The sequence below is a fragment of the Hemicordylus capensis genome, chromosome 3 (genome assembly GCF_027244095.1).
Source record: "Hemicordylus capensis ecotype Gifberg chromosome 3, rHemCap1.1.pri, whole genome shotgun sequence".
NCBI classification, from domain to species: Eukaryota; Metazoa; Chordata; class Lepidosauria; order Squamata; family Cordylidae; genus Hemicordylus; species Hemicordylus capensis.
This window is the reverse complement of record NC_069659.1, coordinates 66,541,901-66,564,185: the sequence shown is the minus strand read 5'-3', so window position 1 is coordinate 66,564,185 and position 22,285 is coordinate 66,541,901. Positions and strand designations below refer to the sequence as shown.

Here is a 22,285-nt window from a genome sequence, read left to right as displayed (position 1 = left end):
GCCTTTCTTTTGATTAGAAAGTTGATTACTAAATCTGCTAGGCAGATAATTAATAAATCTGAAATATTTCTCAGTTGATAACTACTCTGTGAAATTGAATATGCAGAATATGCAGATAGACCCACAGCCTAGTTAGGGGTTATGGACAGTTTTAAATATGATTCACCCTGAAAATTTGAGTGAAAGGGAGAAGAAATTGCCCAATTGACCTTTTAGGCAGAGGCTATTATCTTGTCAATATTTAGGCATAGATATTTGTCCATAGCCAATGGCCTGAGAAGTATGCCATTTAATACATTACTTTATTCGGCACCTCTGCTCACTCTTGTATTAGACAGAACTAATTCTTTCTGCCAAAGTGTGGAAACTTGATTAATGAATATATTATGTAAGGCACTTTATAAATCTAGCATATCATAACTATCTCAGTCTTTGGAGCTTTCATATCTCTCAGGGTTGTTAATTAGCTATCTCCTGAGACACTGTTGGAATTGTGAAGGAATTTTATGCAGGGCACCATTGTGTGGCAGCAAGATGACTGTGGAGGCAAATCAGTCCTGACAAGGCATTGATCAAAGGCAAGCAAAACACTTCTCTGAAGAGAAGAGCAATGTGGTGGGTGTTGTAGCAACCCATGTTTAAGCTAAAAAAGATTCATTTGTCTTTTCTTTTTCTCTGTTATCTTGGTTGACATTTGAATCAGAGTGAGGATTGCCAGGGAGCTAATTACAGCTCCTGGTTTTCTGCCACTGGAAACCAGACATAATGCCACAACACGTTCCAAACCTCCTTTCACTGTCGTAACTCTCACAGAAATGGCAGCCAAAGGTGCCACAAAAAGAGCTTCCATTTAGCTGATGCCAGCTAATGCAAGTGGGAAGAACTAGCAACCATTTGTAGGCACATTCTGGACAGAATCAGGAATTCTGCTTAACCACTGAATCTAGTGCAAGCTTTTATTAACACTGGTATCGGACATGTGTTACACACTTGGGTATCTGTTCTTATGATCCTGGCCGCAAACTGTTTGCAGCGGTTCCTCTCGTCCTACAAAAGGAAAACAACAGAGGTAGCAGCAATTATCCACCACCTTGTTGGCTGGTATTGCAGTGAAATAATCCAGAAGATCGCTTGGGAAGCTGCTTCACACAAAGCTGCCCATGTGATACAACATCCATGTAGGATGCTGCATACGACTCAGTTATTTTGCAACCACACTGGCTAAAAATGTTCCTTTTCCCCATTACTATTTAGATTTTATTGAATTTTTCAGTAATTACAATAACAGAATGGACAAAAACCCCACATTCCCCATCTCCTACCTCTCCCTCCTATAGTTCGTGAACTTATAATACTATTCCATTAATCAATTAATAAACAATAGATCAATGCACCAAACACACACACAGAGAATCCACAGGGGAAGAAGGGGAAAGGGGGAATTGACCAATCTGACCTTGGAATCCAAGAATATTCAGAATTGTTTCAAATAAATCCAAAACTATTAACCATATTTTAAAATAGTTTCATGTAGCCTTAAAAGTCCCCCCCCCCCTTGACTGTCATACTTAACATGTCTCCCAGCCAGACTTCAAAATAGGGTGAAAATTTTACTGTGAAATAGAAATGTTCCAGATTCTGAGAATGGTGCATTTCCCAACCACCACAGCCCTAACTAACCAGTCTTTGGTCTACTTCAAGATTCCATTCTTTAGGCAGATAACTCCAAGTCAGATAAAATGTATCTGTCCTTATTTTATACAGTGAAATGGAAATTCATGGGAGCCTGACATAAATAGTTGGTATTTCAACTAAGATTTAATGTCAACACAAATAATGCATAACAATGCACAATTATAAAGGGATGCTGTCCTTAAATATCAAAATTAAATTAATAACATCCCACTTATTTCTAAGACATCATTTCAAGGGCTGTAATATTATAATATCATTTCAGAAAGTGCTAAGCAACACCCACAATTTCAGCTGCTAATCATGATTGTATAGGGGTTTCTCAGTATTTATATGTGTTTATTAGCCCACTTTTACAAGCCTGTTTTTCAGATTAAAATGAGCAGTACAGATCATAACAAGTGGTCCCTCCTGCAGAGAACAGACACCGCTGAAATAGGAGTAATTTAAAGATGCAATATAATGTACCAGGAGAATTCAGAATAATGCAAGTAGGAAGGGATAAACTGAGTGCAATAAAAGTGGAAGACCATTGAATAACTCAGATCGTTCTCTGAGTTATGCAAGGCTCTCTGTATGGGGCTGCCCTAGAAAAATGCCTAGAAACTTCAATTGTCCCAAAATATCCCTGAAAAAATGACCTGCTAAGATATGTGTGTGTGTGTGTGAGAGAGAGAGAGAGAGAGAGCGAGCAAGAGAGAGCGCACATGTCAGGTGTGAGGTTGTGTGATTGGTGGGAGGAAGAAAACCAGCGAACTGGAAGGGGAGCAGGATCTAGGGGCCATTCCCCCAAAGGGTGATGGCTTGGCCACAACTGGCCCTGGTAGAACCTGGTAGTAGAAGAGGGCTAGGTTTTTGTTGGTGTTAAAAAAACAAGCTGAAACCCTAGGAGTTATACTACAGGGAGAGGTAATCTGCTAGGTGACAGAGAGGGGGCGGACAGTGCCCATCCACAGATGAAGATCCTCTCTCTAGACACCATGGAGGATGGCTGTGAAATTAACAAGCCAAGCCTGAGAAGATTCACCTCAGAGAAAAGAGTGGTACATTTCTGTGAAGTAATAAAAGGGGCTGTATTTCCCCTTCCCGGTTGTCTTCACAGTGTGTCTCCTACGATGTGTCTCCTGCCTCTGGGAAGACAAGCCCATCATAGGCTGTCAGTGTATAAATCTGGCATTGCATCTTCTTAATTTCCAGGCCCAATTCCAGATGCTGGTTCTTATACTTAAGGCACGAAACCGAGAGAGATCTAATTATTTAAGGACTGCCTTCTCCAGTTGTTCTCTCTCATATACTCCAATCAGCATCATCAGAGGTTTTGGTCTCCTCAGCCACTGAGGCTTGGTGGATGGCCATGAAAGACAAGGCCTTTTTCTCCCCGGGCAAGCTTGCCTAGCACCATCCATGTTGACATTTTGGTGAAGACCTGACTGTTTTGAGAGGCTATTAGTGATGGATTACTGCAGATGGTGTTCTTTTTACTTTGTGTTTCTGCTGATACGGGGTTTCCCTGAATCCTACCCTGGTATTAACATGGTTTTGTTATTCTGTTGATGTATCCAAATAATTTTAAATTTAGCATGTCCCACCTGGAGCTTTCTTGTAAAATAAAAGATGGATACAGCATGTAAAAACAAACAAGCCTCCATGGAAAATTAGATGATTGTCTTGGTCAGTCAAAGCATCCAGACAGGGTACACAGAGAAACACTTATTAGAGAGTAAGCCCCATTGAACTTAGTGAGATTTATTTCTGAATAATCATGCATAGGTTGTGCTGCATGAAATACATCGGGGGCATAGCTGCTTAAGAGTCCCTTGTTTATGCCCATATTTCTAAAATATCCAAAAATTGCAAGTATTTAAATCAGCTTTTGAAAGGGAATACTGTCAATTCCCGTGTGCTCTGAGAGTTGCACTGATCAGACTTGGATTCTGAATTATCTTTATCATCCAAACGGACTGCAGGTAGAAAGGTCTTCCATCCTCATATTCTGTCTGCCCTTGCAATAAAAGGGTAATAGAAAATCTAGAACATTATTTCCTGGAGAGTGAATTTTATAGGGGAGAAAGGGATAAATGGATTCTCTCAGTAACAGAAAATACTTGTTTCCTAATTCTTCCTCAAAGATAGCTTATCTCATGGGACCCAAGGATAAGAAACATATCAGAATGATTGTCATCTTTGCTCATTTAGCAAATACTTTCAGGCAGCAAAGGAGGCCCATGTAGTGTTTGGAGATAGATCCTTCCATCATAGATAGGCAGCAATATTTTATTTCATAATACAGTTTTTATGATTATTTTATGAGATGCTTATTTGGTTTCTGAGATGCTATATCAGTAGCTTATATGAACATTTTTTGATCTCAGAAATGCAGCCCATCCATCAATAGAGTTTCAACCTAAATAATAAAGAAAGAGACTCTTGCTATGGGCAAACCTTATTTTTTATTTAATTCACAGTGACCAAGGCCTGTATATTGACAAAATAACCAGTTTTTAATGAATGTTTGTTTATTACTACTCTTGTAATTACCAGCACAATCTTATGCATGTTTACTCAGAAATTAGTACAATTATATTCAATGGAAATTACTCCCCAGTAAATGTGTTGAGGAAGGCAGTCCTGCAGTCCAGTTATTAAAGAACCTCCAGTTCTGGACCATGGAACGACTATCAGAACACACACACACACAACACACACACACACACACACACACAAACATACTATAGCAATAATACAGTAAAATTATTTGTCTCCAACATGGTTCTAACCCTCGCAAGCCAGTGCTATACTTTATGATAATATTTACTTGCTGTTGGAGTTTTTGAAGCCCTAGTGATGAGCTGTGAGCATAGTTACTGGGACAAAATACATCAGGGGTTCCTTAATAGGTGTACCCCTTCTATCTCAAACCTTCAGCTCATTTATCCCATAAAGAGGTGTGTGTGTGTGTGTGTGTGTGTGTGTGTGTGTGTGAGAGAGAGAGAGAGAGAGAGAGAGAGAGAGAGAGAGAATGGTCATCAACCAAAGAACTTTGGCAGTTTTCTTGGATACTATTAGAAACAGAAGGTTCAGACTTTCACAGGATGATGGAGAAACAAACATTTGACTATCTCATTCAGTATCCTTGAATTTGTATTTTTCAGGGTTCTTGGCAGCAACACTATAACATGTTTTGAGGATGCCAAGAACCCTGAAAAATACAAATTCAAGGATACTGAATGAGATAGACAAATGAAGATATTTAGTGCACCATTTCCCATGTATTTATATGTATTTGTTACGCAGGCAAAACAGCTCTTCTGGTCATCAGCTAGCAAGGAGTGAAGGGAGAGTGCATGGTCACCTTGAGGTATAGGAGGAATGCTAGCAAACTTAAAGGTCGTACTAATATATACATAAAAACAGAAATGTAAGTATTACAGTTATGGGGTACAGTTCGGAAGACAGGCTACTACAGTCACTGGCTCACACCCACACTAAGTTATGAAAAGAAGTCTTAGTGAAATTAATGAGACAGGTTTACTTATCCTATTTCAATGGGAATACTCAGTGCTAATTTTCTGAAGCCTGTCAATCAGACTGAGGGGAGGGGAATGCCAATCAGGAAGAGAGGAGGAAGATCTTCATCTCCCTCCCTCCACTTCTGTGGCAGAAAAATTACTGAGGACATGTCAGCTTCAAGCCCACAATTCTCAGGTGGGCAAAAAATAGCACAGCTGCAGCATGGGAGGACGGAGGTGGGGAGGGCTCTGAATACCTCCTGGGAGCCCTTCAAATGCCTCTAGGGGCACTAGTAGCCCCTGTTGAAATCCCTGGAATAGATAAATAGGTCTGTCTGACATGGAAAGTGGCCAGAAGGCTGTGTAGAAGAAGCCTGTTTGTTTGGTTTTTTTAAAAAAAACCCTGCTGTCTGAATATATTTTTGGGGGAAACCAAGAACAAGACATTTATGCAATGTTGAGCCATTTGGAATGCTTCTATTCACCCTACAAAGGTTAGGCTAAAAATGAAAACAGGTTTTCCCCCAAGGAACAAGGAAATTCACAGGCTGCAAGACTCTGCCAGTTCTCCTTTACCATGGCCTAAAGAGTCATCAAGGAACCCGGTCTATTTGAGCTACTGCCTACTTTCCTTCCCAAATATTGTCCCCAAGGAACAAAGTAGAATCCTTTGTGAAACTTTCCAGGTCAGCAACAAAATGAGTCTTCAGTTCTGAATCTAGACAGATGTCATGAGGGTTAGGGTCAGGACTGTAGTGACAGCAAAACACTACATCCCAATCCCTCTGCCACTTTCTGGTATTATTTGGTATTTCCATCCATCTCTGAGTGGTAACCACACAACATGACTGAATCCATGTGTTTGGAGTTTGTTTGTCATAAGTCACTCTGCCATAGGCCTGCCTCCCTTCTGCCTGCAATATACCACTAATGATGCTGGACGACAACACAGGGTTATTGTAAGCCACTCTCTTCATTAGGCTCCCATTATAACAGGAAAATAGCAACATTAGGTTGCATTGCAGGGTTACTGAAACCACGGGCATAGCAAGATTGGAGTGGGCATCATTTCATACTGCATGGGAGATGGTGATGGTAAACCCCTCCTGTATTCTACCAAAGAAAACCACATGGCTCTGTGGTCGCCAGGAGTCCACACCGACTTGACGGCACAACTTTACTTTATGGGTCACAAAGTGAAGATGGGCCCTTGCTGCCGCCACATCCTCCTCCAGCCTCCTCCCTCCTCTTCCTCTTCCTCCTCCAAGGGACCAGGAGGAGAGGAAATGGCAAATTATCATTCAGCTGGCAGGCCCCACCCTCCTTCAAGGTCCAGGGACATTAGCACCCCACCCTTGTTCAATTGCAGTTATGCCCCTGACTGAAATCTATTCTACTTCATCTTCAGTACCCTATCTCCACAATATGAATAACGTATCGTTCATATCCACCTTTTCCCAACTGCTGTATTTCAGGATTAACACTGAATAGTTTATTTCTCCCTTCCTAAATCAGGAAGCATTTTTGTTGCAATTATTAAAAAATTTAAAAGCTTGATAACATCTCACCCACCCACCCACCCACTTCCCACACACATCAGACAGCCTGAGTTTGAAAGAGGATTCACTTGTGTCTTTGTTTCTGCTTTGGTGACAATGATCTAGTGCTGTAAAATCACAGCAATGATAAAGGCCATGCTTTTTGCATGGCTTCCTATAAGCAACTGTCAGTGTTACCAAACTAATATGAGATAGGGCTGTACCTGACGGTGATATATACCAACTTCAGTGCAAATTAGACTATCAATAAAACAAGAAACCCACATGACATACAAGGATGTAATATTCTTAGCACAATCTGCTGACAGTATGCAGCAATCCATTGATAAACAGTGCCTTTTCAAACACTGTTTGTTCTAACTTAAAAACACACACACCATTTATTCACAGATTGCTACAGATTGCCAGAAGATGGTGCTAAGAATATTATGCAATGTCCTTGTATGTAATGTGGATTTCTCATTTTATTTATTGTCATAATTTGCACTGAAGTTGGAATATATCACCATCTGGAAGAGCCCATAAGGCTTCAGAAATAACCAGGAAATCCAGTCTGCAGACTAAAAAAAAGGCAACAAAATTCCTCTCAGTTTAGTACTTTCTTATGTTTATGGTCAGCACTAACAATAGACAATTGCGTCTATGGCCACCCCTCCTGTCTTCACTATAGAATTACAAAATGGCTGAGGATTGTAGTAATTAGAGACAGTCTCAGCGGAACCTATACAAATGCAAATGCAGATGCAGATGCAGACTACATTTAGATAATGTATTGTAATGGTTCACACCCCAGCTATCAGCACGTCTTTTCATTATCTGATCTCATTTATTCCCTCTGCCTTCCCTGTCCACTTCATGGATCTTATGAAGGAAGCTCTTGCCTAAATAGGACTGATTCCTCTTGCAGTTCATGGCCATTTGGCTTCACTGTTTATATTCCCCCCCTCCATATCTGTATTTCTTTTGTGTATGTTGTTAGTATGTGTGTGTGAAACACTTCATGCACTTGAAGAAGTGGGTTCTAGTCCATCAAAGTGTATGCCACAATAAATATGTCCTATAAATCTTCTTTCCTTCCTTCTTCCGTCCTTCCTTCTTCCCTTCCCTTCCTTCCTGTTGCAACAGATTAAGACAGCTACTCCTCTAGAAGTTGTCTTTCTCGTACATCCATGTTGTGCAGGAGCCGAAAAATGGACTTCTAGGCAAGAATAATTGGTTTGGATACCTAGAGTGCATCTGCACAAACATGTTTGTAGGTGATTGCTACTCTGATTGTCTTTGACCACTGATTACCCACAAATAATGCACAGTATTGGGGCACACAGAGATATGGAGAGAGAAAATATGAACAGTGAAGCCAAATGGCCATGAACTGCAAGTGGTATCCACAAATAATGTACAGTATTGGGGCCAATTTGCATATTGATCACTGCTCGTCCACACCCTAGGAAGATCAGCATGGGGAAAAGAGCTACTGCTACACCATGGCATATCAAAGTGTGAGGTTCAACTAGAAAGAAATGTAGATTACATGTCATTATTCCAACTCTAAGTAACCAACCAATAATTATAGGATAACTTCATATGTTATGAATTTTCTCCACAGAAAAGTGCTATAGAAAAAAAACCCCACATAGTGATCTACATGCAGTTTCCCTACACAAAAGTGCCTTTCTGGAGAGAAAATTCAGAATATTTGAAGCAGTTATCAGCCAGTCAAGAGCCCTCTTCCCCCCACCCCTCAAACCCTGCTGTATCTTGGAATATACAAGCATTCTCACAGAAACCAGCTGCTGCAAGGCAAACAAAGGGGCTGAAACATTTTATTTTAAAGCTTGGGGAACCTCTTGGGATAAACAGTCTAAATTAAAGATCAAAACCGTAGCATGTATGCCAGCAGCATCCCCCTCACTGGCGGATAAGCTCTTGCATGAGACGTACAGATGCCTTGCTCTGGAATTCTAAGCACCCTTCGCTTCACCCGGCTGTGCGTCCCATACAGGTTGATTATGGAAAACAACCCAACCTGACTCTGACCTCTCTCTCCGTGCAAAGCGCCCTGACACCTGCAAATGTGATTTCCTCGCCACACAAATTCACCTGGCACAGTGTTTCAGAGTGTCCCAGTTTCTTTTTTTAGGGCCTCTTGGGAGGATGTTAAATCCAGGCCACTCCTGGATATATTTAAAGTGATTGTAATTCACATGGATTGGGCCTTGGTTATAAGCTGAATTACATTCTGATTTAGCAGCAGGGATTAAGTCTCTGCATTTTAACTTATTAACCCAACCCCAAGTTAGAAGAATTCTCTTATTACCACAGTAAGCTGCAGCACAGGAAAGGGCATAGGGAGCACCCAGGGAGGGCTGCAGAGTTGACTGGGTTATATACACTCCCTGCTGCTGATATTCCGGGAACTCTTTAAAAACAGGTAGCCGTGTTAGCTCCCAGAGTTGAACTCCACATTTTCTTTGGGTGTAAGCATTAAAGGCCCACAGATGTTGATGCCTAGATCAGAGTACCAAATGCTGCTCCTCTGTCCCATACACTCTAAAGACTTCCACACTCTGTAACATGCTTGCTCTTACCTGGCTGCTTGGTTCGGCAACTGAGGAGAGCTGGTCTTGTGGCAGCAGGCATGAATTGTCCCCTTTGCTAAGCAGGGTCTGCTTATGTTTGCATTTGGATGGGAGACTACATGTGTGAGCATTGTAAGATATTTCCCCTTAGGGGACAGGGTCACTCTGGGAAGAGCACCTGCAGGCTTGCATGCAGAAGGTTCACATTTCCCTCCCTAGCATCTCCAGATAGGGCTGGGAGAGACTCTTGCCTGTAACCTTGGAGAAGCCGCTGCCAGACTGTGTAGACAATACTGAGCTAGATGGACCAATGGTCTGATGTGGTAGAAGGCAACTTCCTAGGTAATTGCTTGGCCTGAAGGGTGGCCAGGTAAGGGGCTGCTGCACACTGTTCAGCTGCGGCTTCTGCTATGCCACCCATGCCTTTTTCTGCCAGCCAGGTGGCAAGAACAGACATGAACACTGCTGTGCCTGACTGCAGTGCTGCAAGCATCTCTGTCAGCTGCCTGGCAGCAGCAGCAGTGTGATGACAATGGCAGCAGGGACAGGCAGCTATGCTGCACTCAGCTAGCAGGCAGGCAGGCAGGTGGCTGTGCTGCTGCACCTGCTCCTGCGCCTCCCTTTTTGTGCTCAGTTTTGGAAAGAGAAAAGGAGGAAAAGGAAGAAAAGGAGAAGGCAGGGAGTGGAGGAGGAGTGCCACCCACTGATGTGGGCCAGAGTGACCTCTGTGATGGTGCTAGACATGGCAGGAGCAAAGAGGTGAGTGAGCAGGGGTGACACCCCAAAATCTTCTGCTCCCCCAAATCCACCACCTAAAGCAAATTGCTTCACTCTGCTGCATGGTAGGGCTAGCCCTGGATGCAGGATTTTAGCCTTTGGCAGTGATGCAACCAAGCCAAGTAACTGGAGTCTTGAAATGGGGCTTTCTATCTCAAATCCCCAGCAATTAGGTGATCACTGTCTCTCACTTTCTGTCTCTTTGGCAAGCTTCAGATATCATACACAACCTCAGCTGAAGCTTTGGTTAAAGCCCAGTGAAACCTCCCTCAGCCCGGTGAGTGCATGCTTCTGCCTCCCATCCTTGCCTACTTCCTTCCGAGATTAGAATATATCCAGATTGGTCACAATGTCCAAACTCACCAATCTTGGCTTATCCTTACCTATTTGCTTCAAGGAACCCAAGATCCGAACCCAACGCTGAAGTGAGGTTCAGATATTTGGTTCTATGAAGCATATAGGAAGCCGAGATTGGTCGATTCAGACATTGTGTCCAGTCTCAGCATTCTAACCCAGAAAGGAAGTAGGCACTCATGCAGCAATTGGAGGGTAGCTCCCAGATCTGAGGGAGGTTGCCTGGAGTTAGGTTTCAACCAAGGTTCCAAGTAACATCTGAAGCCACCCTTTGTCACACACTAGCATTAAGTTGCCGTATAAACTAAAGCCTGTCTTACATGTTACCGTAACTGTTGCTCATCTATGTGACTGATTTCCCTGCACTAGGATAATGTGCATTTCCCACTAACATGGTTATTGGGTTGGCTTGCACTTACGTACCATATTCATGGTATACCTTCTAATGGGGCAGGCAGCACAAGAATAATACAATGATAAAATTTGCTTAGGTCATATTAGAAAGATATGCATTACATAAGTAGCACAGATATAACCACAGAGACAGGGACAACAATGCCTCTGAAAATAATGCATAAATGGGGTCTTAAAAATGGAATCTAGAGCATAAGTCAGAAATATATAGCCTGACAGCCAAGCCAGTATCTATGGCTTCTGCTGCACTGAATGGGACAAAATAAAGAGGCTGCACTTGGAAAGACTGTTGGGAAATGGGCAAACTCCCTTTCCCCCCTTCCACCAAAACTGACTTACCTGGCCTGCTTCAATCAGCAATATTAGTGGGGAAAGCCTCAGTCTATATCAGAGTTGCCATGTAGCCTGGAATTTAGGGTAGCCCCCAGATTTTGGCTCCTCCACCCAGCTGCTAAATTCCACCCAGATTTACATGGATTTCAAATGCCCTGCCTGGATTGCTCAGATTTTACTCTGGATCCTATCACATGGGAGGGCAGAGAAGGAGGGGAAAGCATAAATAAATAAATAAATAAATAGCGTTAGCTGCTGTATAATTTGCATAATATGCAAATTAGGCCACCCGGATTTGGGAGGCTTGAATATGGCAATCCTAGTCTGTATGCACATTTGCATTCACACACATGCACCAAGACACTGGGGTAACTAGGGAAAGAGATAGGCTCTAGACCTCTGTCTCAGTAGGGTACCTGAACACACAACTTTAACTTATTCCATATGAGTAAACAGCTGCCATTTGTTTATTCTGTGCTGCTGGTTGTATTTATACAGTGGTGAGGAGAAGGTGATCTGCACATGCTCAGAGACATACTTTATTACCTGGCATATTCCAGAACTAGGTTCTGGCATCATTCCAACAGATTTCATCCCTGAGGCCTGGCTCCAATTAAGCTGTAGCAGGGCGACCATTTCCTTTTACTCTTGCAGTTTTGCTTTGGTCTGGCTGAAAGCACGGCAGCAGCAGGGCAGCCTACAGGCATTATGGAAAGCAGGGAATGTATCTGGAAGTTTTCACCAGCACATCATCCGCAGAGAGAAGCTTTGCTGTGTTATTTGAGGCTGGCTTGGTGCTGCAATATGATTGGGAGCTCCAGTGTGCTTTTGCTTCCTTTATTTCATTTCATGTGGTTCCAATTCAACAACAGCAGAAATGAGCTTTTAACCTACTGGCATCTTTATGTTGGAATCTGTCAGCCTATTGAAAGGAGCACTGCCACGCTCTGGGGGAAAGAATCCACCATTGTTAATATTTCATAAAAAGGTTTGTGTAACTGTCGTGTCCTTTCTTGTGCCTTCTTCCTTGTGTTGCTGACTGCCAAAGTATCTGTATGTCAACAGAGTCTGCTCCTCCCCCCACCCCCAGTCTGCTGCATCCTCCAAATGAAGGACCAGATTCTGATACCTTTGCAATGAGAAACACTTTTATTCCCTAAACAATCTGAGAGAAATAAATGGGATGATTTGCCCGGAAGGGTACTGCTTAGACAAATAATAATACAGTATTAGCATTGATTAATTCCAAGCATTCAATGACGTTATTATGCAGTCCAAGGTATGAGAATTTCAACAGGAGGTCTGCAGTATTTGGAGAAGAATAAGAGGCTACAAGGAATATTTACACCCTTGACAATGTTTTTAGCCCCTTCCTCCGTAGCATTGTTTGCAAGAAAAAAACATGTTAAGATACATTATTGACATGCCAGCACTAGACTTTGATTACTGGAAAGCTGTCTCCCCCCACTCTTAATCTGGGGGGCTCTTAATCTCAGAGCACAAATTTGTTTAGGGAAAAGTCAAATCAGGCACAAACCTTGCATTTTTAGCATTACTGGTGGTTTGTTCTTATCAGAAAAATGCTCTGGGGACTTTAAAAGTGAATAACTTCATGGAAATACAAGGGCAACACCTCTGTTATTCCTATCCATTTTTTGGATGCATTTAAATGGGCAAGAAACTCAAAATACATTAAGGCCTGGTTCAGACGTAATGGCTAACCACAATTAAAGGTAGCCGAGGTTCCAATTTCTAACTCCAAACTGCGCCACAGACGTTCACCAAATGTCTGTGGCCAAAATCCAGTTAGAGGAGAGGAGAGCCCCTCCCTGATGCTCAGCCTCCGAGGTCGATCCCAGCCAGCTCCACGGCCAGATTGTGAGCAAAGCATCACCACATCAGTGGCTCTGCTGCAATTGGCCACAATCTCCATGAGGATGTGCTGAGCGTGATAGTGCATTTTCGGAGCACTATGACCACCCACAACAGGGAAAGGGTATTTTGAGCCCTTTAAATGTCCTGCGATGCTAGTGCTTCTTCTGCCAGTGATGGCACCGCCAGCCCCCCAAGTAGCCCCATACCCCGAAAGCACCAAACAAGCATAAAATCTTGGGTGGTTTGAGGGCCTGGTGATTGGTGAAACCCCGCTTTCATTGTGGGAGGGGAGGGGGAAATCCATATTTGCTAGTACGGGATAAGCAGATGGAGAAGGGCAAAGGGCGGGGGGGTCTGTCCCACCTGTCCCATATCCAGGGAATATGTAGTGAGGGGTGACCCCGGCAAAGCAGTCTGTGCAGAACCATCTGAAATCTGCTGTTTGGTAGCTTGCTGCCAAGCGGGCTGGCCCTCTCATCTACTGGGAATATGGCTGTGCTGTGCTGTGCCCATTGAAGGGCAATCCCCACCCCACAGATTGCAAGCTCACAAGCTGAGCCAGCCCACTTAACCACCAATGAACCCAAGAAGGCCCCATTTTAGCGGGGGGCCCAACTCTCTATGGTAAAAAATAGAATTGATTCTCCACTATCTCCCTCCCCCCAAATCCCTCTGAAGCCTTTTACACACCCCAGAGGAGATCTTGACACCCTCATGGCGCAGCCATGGAGTGGGCTAACAGGATGTACATTTACGCAAATTTAAAAATCCAGGGTCTGCTCCATCTGTACGCCATATGCAGACAAGTGGACCTTTGAACGCAATCATGTTTCTGGGCCCGTCTCATCATTGCACCATATGCAGATCTCCAGGCTCAGGGAATCATGGGAGAGGTGAGCCCCCATTTTTTGGCCACATCGGGACAGTGGGACAGAGGGATAGCCAATATGAGACAATGGCAATGGTGCATATTTACATATGGGTGGGTGGGCTGGCAGGGGGCACAGTTTTGCAGCAGCTTGTCTGCAGTCACCAAGACCAGGAAAACAGTCTCCAGGGTACCCTTTCCTGTGGCTCACCTGCACACAGCAACCTGGCTCTATTTAGAGCACCCATGGCCTGACACACTCGTGAGGGAGGTGTTAGTGGGAGAAGGGGATTTTTTTGCCATTTGTATTCATATCAGATTTCTCCGGGCAATTCTCTCCCCTCCCCTCTAATGGTCCTTCTTGTGAGTTGTATGGGGGTGTCCCCATGGCTTGTCCCTCTCATGCCTGGCCAGTTCGCCCTGGGTTGAGTAGCTATATCTTTGGGGGGGAAAGATTTCCGTTCACACAGTACTGACCCAGGTGCTTTGATCATGAGTAAGCTTGGGGGGGCACAAACCCCCAAAAGGGGAAGGGCCTGCCCCCCCTTCCCTAACCTTTCTGTGAAAAGAATAGAACTTGACTGTTCAGGAATCTCTGTTGGGGGGCTGCCTTCCAAACCCTGCCAATAGCACCCCAACCCAAAGCATTTGCACTTGCATGGCTGAAGAGGACACCAGGCCGTGGCATGGACCTTTAAACCCATTCAAAATTCCGGAGCCCAGCTTGGCACCATATGCAGATTTCCTGGTGCAGGGATTAGTAGGAGAGGGGATCCCCAGTTACTAGCTGCCCCGGGCTGGTGGCATTGCCCCTGGGGGGCACGGGCAGGGGGGCACATATCCACATGGGTGGACAGGCTGGCAGGTGGCACATTTTTCAGCAGCTTGGCTGCAGTCCCCAAGATGTGGAAAACTGTCTCCAGGGTACCCCTCCCCACGGCTGCCATCCACAAAGCCACTTTGTTCTATTTAGAGCCCCAATGGCCTGACATGCTCATGAGAGCACTGCCCATGGCAGAAGGGGGTGTTCTGCCATCAGTTGTAATTTAGCCTGGCAATTTTTCCTCCCCCCCCGCCTCTGATGGTTCTCCTCATGCGGTGTGTGTGGTGTCCCTTTTGCCTTTTGCTCTCATGACTAAGCACTATGTCCCAGGTTGGGTGGCTCGTTACAGTAGTAGTACCCTTCCCTGATACTGGGGCACTACTGACCCTGGTGACTGGGAGTAAGCCCAGGGAGCAAGAACCCCTAAAAGGGGAAGGGGCTGCCCTGCCCCCCCAATATTTGCTCCCCGGCTGGAGAGGCATGCTCTGCTCATGCTGGCTATCCATGCCATTAGGGGGCCCATACCCGTGGATGGTGTAGATACAGGGGCTGGGTATGGGCCTTTAAACCCATTCATACTTCCTGGCCTGGGTTTGATACGGTGCTGTATGCAGATCTCCCCACACGGGGATTCATGGGAAAGGAGAGTCCCAATTTCCAGCTAGACGAGGACATTGGCCTCACGTTTGGGGGCCACGAGCAGGGGCACACGTCCCCACATGGGCATGTGAGCTGGCAGGGTGCATGGTTTGACAGCAGCTTGTCAGCAGTAGCCAAGACCAGCACTCACCCATGTACCCATCCCTGCAGCTTTCCGGCATAGAACACTCTCCATCGCTCCCCTTAGTCTGCCACTCTTGTGAGAGAGCGGTTTGTGGTATACCCGGCTCATTCCCCAGCACAATGACGGCCATCTTCTTATAAGCAAGACTAGGGAACAAAAATCCCCACTTGGGGAAGGGGCTGGGCCCCCCTTCCCAAACCTATATGTGGGGGGGGGGGGAATGGAACATTGCTGCTCCAGGTTCCCTGCTTAGGTCTGTCTAACCCGGCTTCCCCACCACATACATACACACCAAATGGTCCCCTCCCGGCACTGTGATACTTCTGTCCCTGCTTATGTTGCCACTTAGAGTGTTTGTGAATATACATGACTGCTGCAATCTTCTCAGGGAGCAAAGCACTTAGTTCTCATCCTGTCATCCTGTGCCCTTGCCCTACTACTTGCCAGGTAGGGGGGAGCAAGGGACAGAATGGGAATCGGAGGCGCCCCCAAGCGACTGTGCAGCTTGACAGGCTGAGCAGTCCAGGATGGGGCATGGTTGCGTCCCTGTAGCCTGGCAACTCCATAGCCACACAGCAGACAGGAGGAACCGGGCTAGTTTTCTGAGAGGCTACCAGCGAGAAGTGCCAAAAGTATGGAAGAGTCATATTCCTGGGTGGGTCTGCGCCACTGCCTCTATGATTGCGGTTTGGAAATCAGCGCAAAACCACAGTTATAGCTGCGTCAGCATTTGAACGTAATTTCTTGGTGGCAAAACCTCAGTTGGCGGCGAACCTTAGAGAAAACTGAAGCTTCAATTTGGAGTTTGGGGAGGCAAACCGGAGGTTGCTTTTGGCCTGTAACCGCGGTTTTGCATGTTTGGGCATAGAAGAGTTACAACCTTGCCACATTTAACTGTGGTTAGCCATTACATCTGAATGCAGCCTAAATGTGTGCAAAAAAAAAAAAAGGTTGCATGCTGTAGACAATGCCCCAAACGGGGAACATTTAAAACAGCTTTAACTTGGCCATTTCTTGATGTATCCATCTGAAATTTTGCCAGATTATGCTGTTGAACACTTAGATACTCCATGACAAATCTGATAAAGTTTGGATGAGTTGTTTGTTAATGTTAATATTAATTAAAAATGTTAATGTTTTATTAACATTTAGAATGTTCAGAGCGTATTATGTTAGAAGGAGGTTTGTCCCATCTGTCTTAACAATACAAGCACTGCTGTGATCCCCTTCCCCCACAACACAAACAAGGGGTCCTTAAAAAAAATGACTTGTGCTCCAGCCTTAGCTTGCAAAATAGACGTAGCTAGCTCCAGTAGGAGAACCTTTTTTCATTCAATGCAAAAGCTATTTAAAAAGAAAGAGAAGTATAATGAATGTGAAAGAAAATCTGCAATGAACATAGGATCTACTAAGCACTTGAAAATAGCTAGCGCCTCCCTGCCGCTTCTGTTCAACTCTTTGATGGGAATGGTCTGCAATGCACTTCCGACTTTACCCAGCCACAGAATCCTATTAAAGAGATGGAGACTCCACACGGGAGAGTCCTTTTCTTCTTGCAAGCAACTTCAGCTCAGAAGTAGAGTTTCTTTTATTCACACCCAAATGATAGTTATTCCCTACTGTTAAAACAATTTGATGTGAGGAACTGGATGACTGAAAAGTGTTCTAAGAGGGCACACATCCGTTTCAACTGCAGGTCACTGCTACTGAACACACCCACCTCTACCCCAAACACATTCTCCTTTTAACTCATGCTTGGAGAGTGACAGTAAAGTGTTGCTGGTGGTTTAATGCTGGTTCCAAGTTCCACTAGCATCTGTGGCAGAAACCACCATGAAAAAGTCTTCTGCTGAGTGGTAGCCATTGAAAAGAGAGCTGGTGTACAGAAGTGGATAAGAGACTGAGCTATAAATCAGGAAGTCCCTAGTTTGACTCTTTTCTCTGCCTTGAACTCTCTAGAGGCATAATAGTCAGCTAGCATGTCACCCTTTGCTACTTAAAAGTGTGCCTTCGAGTCGATGTCAACTTCTGGTGACCAAAGAGCCCTGTGGTTTTCCTTTGGTGGAATACAGGAGGGGTTTACCATTGCCATCTCCTGCGCAGTATGAGAGGATGCCTTTCAGCATCTTTCCTATATCACTGCTGCCCAATATAGGTGTTTCCAATAGTGTGGGAAACATACCAGTGGGGATTCGAACTGGCAACCTCTGGCTTGCTATTCAAGTCAATTCTCCGCTGTGCCACTTAAACCAAAGCCTATCTGCCACTCAGCCACCCTCACTAGCCCCATCCCTCACCTGGAACTGGCACTAATATTGCCCCTTCTCACTGCCCCACTCCCACCTACACAGCCTGGCTACCATACCTCTTCCCCTGGTGCCAGCCTCACCTGCCAGGCATGCCCTGTCCTCTGGCATGCCAATATTTGCTTGCAGATCCAGAAGCAGCTTCAGTGTCCCACTGGCTCATTGTTGCTAGCTTTCCCTCCTGCTCCAAACCCAACATTGGTGCTGAAGGGACAGAGCGGGAGAGAAAGCAGCAGCAACCAGCAGAAGCTAGCCGCTTGCTGGATCTTCAAACAAGACAGTGACGCATCAGAGTGCATCTGGGAGGTGAGGCCAGCGCACAGGGAATAGGGTTGGTATCTGGACCACCTAAGCAGGGGGTGAGGCAGATGGGGTGGAGTCAGAATGAGAAGGCAAGCATGCAGGGAGGTGGCAGTAGCAGCTGAGGTGAGGCTTGGAGGTGGTCCCAGATGGGTGACACCCATGGCGGAGGGTGGGGCAGGGTCCCTGCAGTTGCCTCCCCATTTTGCGCTTGCCACCTGAGGTTGTTACCTCACCTTGCCTCATGGGGGAGCCACCCCTGATAACAGCACTTACTTAACAGAGTTTTTGTAACGATTACCAGTTAATACCTATGAAGTGCTTTGAACACTTGGAAGTGCTATACAAATGCCAGGTATTACTACTGAAAACCAGTAACTGAGTGGGCTTGCTAGCCTGTGCTCAGCATCTGAAAATCAATGTTCAGTATGATTGAGATAAGTGGGTATTCAAAGCAGTGTTCTATATGGCCAGAGTCTGAGGCGATACCCCTACACTTTTCCTTATCATGGCTAAATAGAAGAATAACATCTCCCAGGCATCCAATCTGTCATGTTTCTCTGACACTAAATTTCTTAAAAGAATAAAGAAAATGGCTTAACTAATCTTTGGTCACTAAGCTTAACTCCATGCCTGACACAGCAGGAGCACAGTCATTTTATTTATTTAAGTGTATTGATCTTAGGCGAGATGGGAAGGAAACAAGAGGATAAACAGCACAAAATTCCCCAGCTGTGAGAGCCACATGATGTAAGCTAACATGAATCAGATGTAAGCTAACAGTAAGCTACTTTGGCAAAACAAAGTAATGAAACATTCCATATTAGCACAGAGGCCTGGCTGAATGCCAAGCCCTGCCTCTTCTGTGAAAGAAATCGTATGGGAACCTATTGCATTACTGTTAATATGGTGATAGTCCAGGATTCAGGTCTCATTGTGTTTACTGCTATGCAAACACACCAGGAAAACATGGAAAGAAGTCCAGGAACTTACCCAAGTAAATGGGAATGTTGCCAAGGCGTTCAGTGCAGCCAGGATCTCACCCATAGTTCTTAGCCACCCAAATCTTGCAATCTATCTAATTTAAAGAAAGACAAGGAAAGGCAAGGATAAGAGTAAATGATTGTATAGGCAGCCTGTGTGTATAACCTGATCTTGCTGAATAATTTAAAGCACTGCGACAGCGGAGAAGTTGGGACTGTACTTCCCTCCACAGTGTGGTCATTATTAGTAATTATGATCACACTAGTAGTAATAGTAATTTGTAACTACACTAATAATTAGTCGTTCTTCATTTTTTGTAGACGCCCCCTTGCTATAAGAAAGCCCAGTAGTTGGTAGTTTGCGTGACTGGTGTCATAATTAATATCAGTCATATTACACTGTGTCTGACAGGCAGCTCCATGGCTGGCCCTGCTGGCCTTACCGTCTTTGCTAGGGCAATGACTGTGCCGGAGGAGGGCGCAGCAAGGCCTGATGGCGGTGGCAGGGCAAGGACCAGCCGGCGTCCGATAGGGATGCCAGGGACACAGGAGGCTCCCGTCAGGTGGCTGACTGAGCAGGCTGCTGGCAAGGCGCCTCTTGATGATGTCAAAGAGGCGGCTCATAGGGAGGGGCGGGAGTGAGCCAGGGAGGCGGGGACACGGGGATTGGGAACAGTTGCCTGCAAGGTGATTGAAAAGGGACTAATAAAGCAGGGCGGAGGCCTGAGCGGAGGGGGCTGGGGTTGCGCAGGATGCCAGCAGCTATTTAAGCCACTGGTAGCAGGGAGCGAGGGGCTGATCAAGGGAGAGTGGTGGAGTCCTCCTGAGAGAGGTAGCCACAGGAGCCGGGTGAAAGTGAACCCTCTCCCCTCCTAACTCTGAGGCTCCTCCGGTGCAAGGTCCACAGGCGCCCAAGGGCACCCGTTGTGACACACAGTTATTTGGCCAATGTTACATCTGTACCCCAACCTTCTGTTAGGAATCATAGAGCAGCATTTTAGTTGCATCAGTTCTATGAGATAAATTAGGCTGAGGAATCACTTTCCCAAGCCCACCAGTAAGCGTTACAGATAAGTGAATATTTGAATTTGTATCTGTCTTCATCCAAATCCAACACTGGAAGTCTAGTTCTCACTGAGGAGGTAAACCTGTGTTCCATTTCAGACTGCAGTTGGAAAGGTCATAGGGCTGAATACACTGCTTCACACAACAAATTCCCTCCATGCTGAAAACTACTTTATCAGAGAGAAGGCTACTCTAGAACTCTGACATTCCCCCCCCCCCCGCCACCGTATGGTGTGTTGTGTGTGTTGTGTGTGTGTGTGTGCAGGGGCGTAGCTAGGGGAGAGGGGGCCTGTGTTCATCTCTCGCTCTCTGGCAGCCCCCCAGAGTGAGGGAGATAATGAAGAAAATAGGGAGGGGTGGAGCTGGAGGGCCCTCAGGAGCTAGGGGCCTGTGTTCTTTGAACCCTTTCGCTCAATTATAGCTACGCCCCCCCCCTCTCTCTCTCTCTGTGTGTATGTATTTATGTATGTATTTAAGATACTGCCTAGTATAGAAATCTCTAGGCGATGCACAGAATTAAAACATAATATAAAGCATTTAAAATTCATAGAAAGATAAACATTATTATAAATAAAAACACACATTAAAATTAAAATGTGATCTCAGTTGAAGGCCTGGGAAAATAGGTATGTCTTCAGGGTCCTCCTAAAAACAAACAGAGAAGGAGATGCTCTTATTTCAGCAGGGAGCGTGTTCCAAAACCCTGGAGCAGCCATAAAGAAGGCCTGGTCCCGAGTTACCACCAAACAAGTTGGCATCAACCGCAGCCAGACCTATCCAGATGATCTTAACATCCGGCAACAGGGTTCACGACAGAGAAGGTGCTCTCTTAAATACCTTGGATCGTTAAGGGCTTTGTAGGTAATAACCAGTACTTTGTATTTCGTTTGGAAACACATCAGCTACCAGTGCAGTTCTTTTAGAATTGGTGTTATATGGTCCCTTCAGGTAAACCCAGAGACCAGTCTGGCTGCCTCATTCTGTACCAATTGTAGTTTCCAAACTACATACAAAGGCAGCCCCACATAGAGTGCATTAGAGTAGTCAAGCCTAGAGGTTACAAGCATGTTTGTTTGCTTATTTATTTATTTGAAACATTTGATATACCGCCCACTCCGAAGACTCTGGGCGGTGTACAAAAACATGCAAAACAAGACAGCATTAAAATTACATTCTAAATAAAACTAAAGTAACTAACAAAAAATAAAAAGGGGAATGGAACTGGGCAAACGCACTTCTGGCTGCAGCCTCCACCTGCTGTTCAAACAGGAGGTGCGAGTCCAAAAGGACCCCCAAATCACATACAAGCTCCTTCAGGGGCAGCGCCTCCCCATCTAAAACAAGGTTCACATCCAGCTGTTGGCTAGTACGAGGGCTGAGTAAAAGTAGTTCTGTCTTGGTCTGAGCTTATTTTGATTCATCCAGACCTTAACAGCTTCCAGGCATCAAGTAAGCACAGAAACAGCATCTCCAGAATGGTCTGGGATGGCAATATACAGCTGAGTACCATCAGCATATTGATGAAATCTCATCCCAAACTGGGAAATGACCTGACCCAGTGGCTCCATATGGATGTTAAAGAGGACAGGGGCAAGAACTGAACCTGGGGAACTCCATAAAGGAGTGGCCATGAGTCAGAGCATCTGTCCTCAATGCATACCGACTGGACATGCCCGCTAAGGTAAGAACGGAACCACTGTAAAACCGTGCCCCCGATACCCAACCCACGCAGGCGTTCAAGGAGGACAGCATGATTGATAGTGTCAAAAGCCGCTGAGAGATCTAAAAGGACCGAGAGAGGGACACTATCCTCATCAAGGTCCCGAAGAAGGTCATCTACCAGAGCGAGCAATGCTGTCTCTGTGCTATGCCGAGGCCTGAAACTCGACTGATAAGAATTAAGATAACCAGTTTTCTCCAAGACCCTCTCAAGCTGGGCACATACAACCCTCTCTAACACCTTTGCTACAAAAGGGAGGTTGGAGATCGGCCTATAGTTGTCAAGGACCTCAGGGTCCAGGGAGGGTTTCTTCAAGTGAGGGCAAACTATCGCCTCTTTAAGGG

The 22,285-nt window shown here is 45.2% G+C and overlaps 1 long non-coding RNA gene across 1 annotated transcript; it reads right to left on the bottom strand.

Moving 5' to 3' along the window:
- Positions 1-1,011: 1,011 nt before the first annotated feature.
- LOC128348859 (uncharacterized) lies at positions 1,012-19,719 on the bottom strand. Its single transcript, XR_008318390.1, has 3 exons — positions 19,600-19,719; positions 19,167-19,251; positions 1,012-1,047 (listed from the first exon to the last, which is right to left on the bottom strand). It is a non-coding gene; the product is annotated as an uncharacterized LOC128348859 (long non-coding RNA).
- Positions 19,720-22,285: the final 2,566 nt, after the last annotated feature.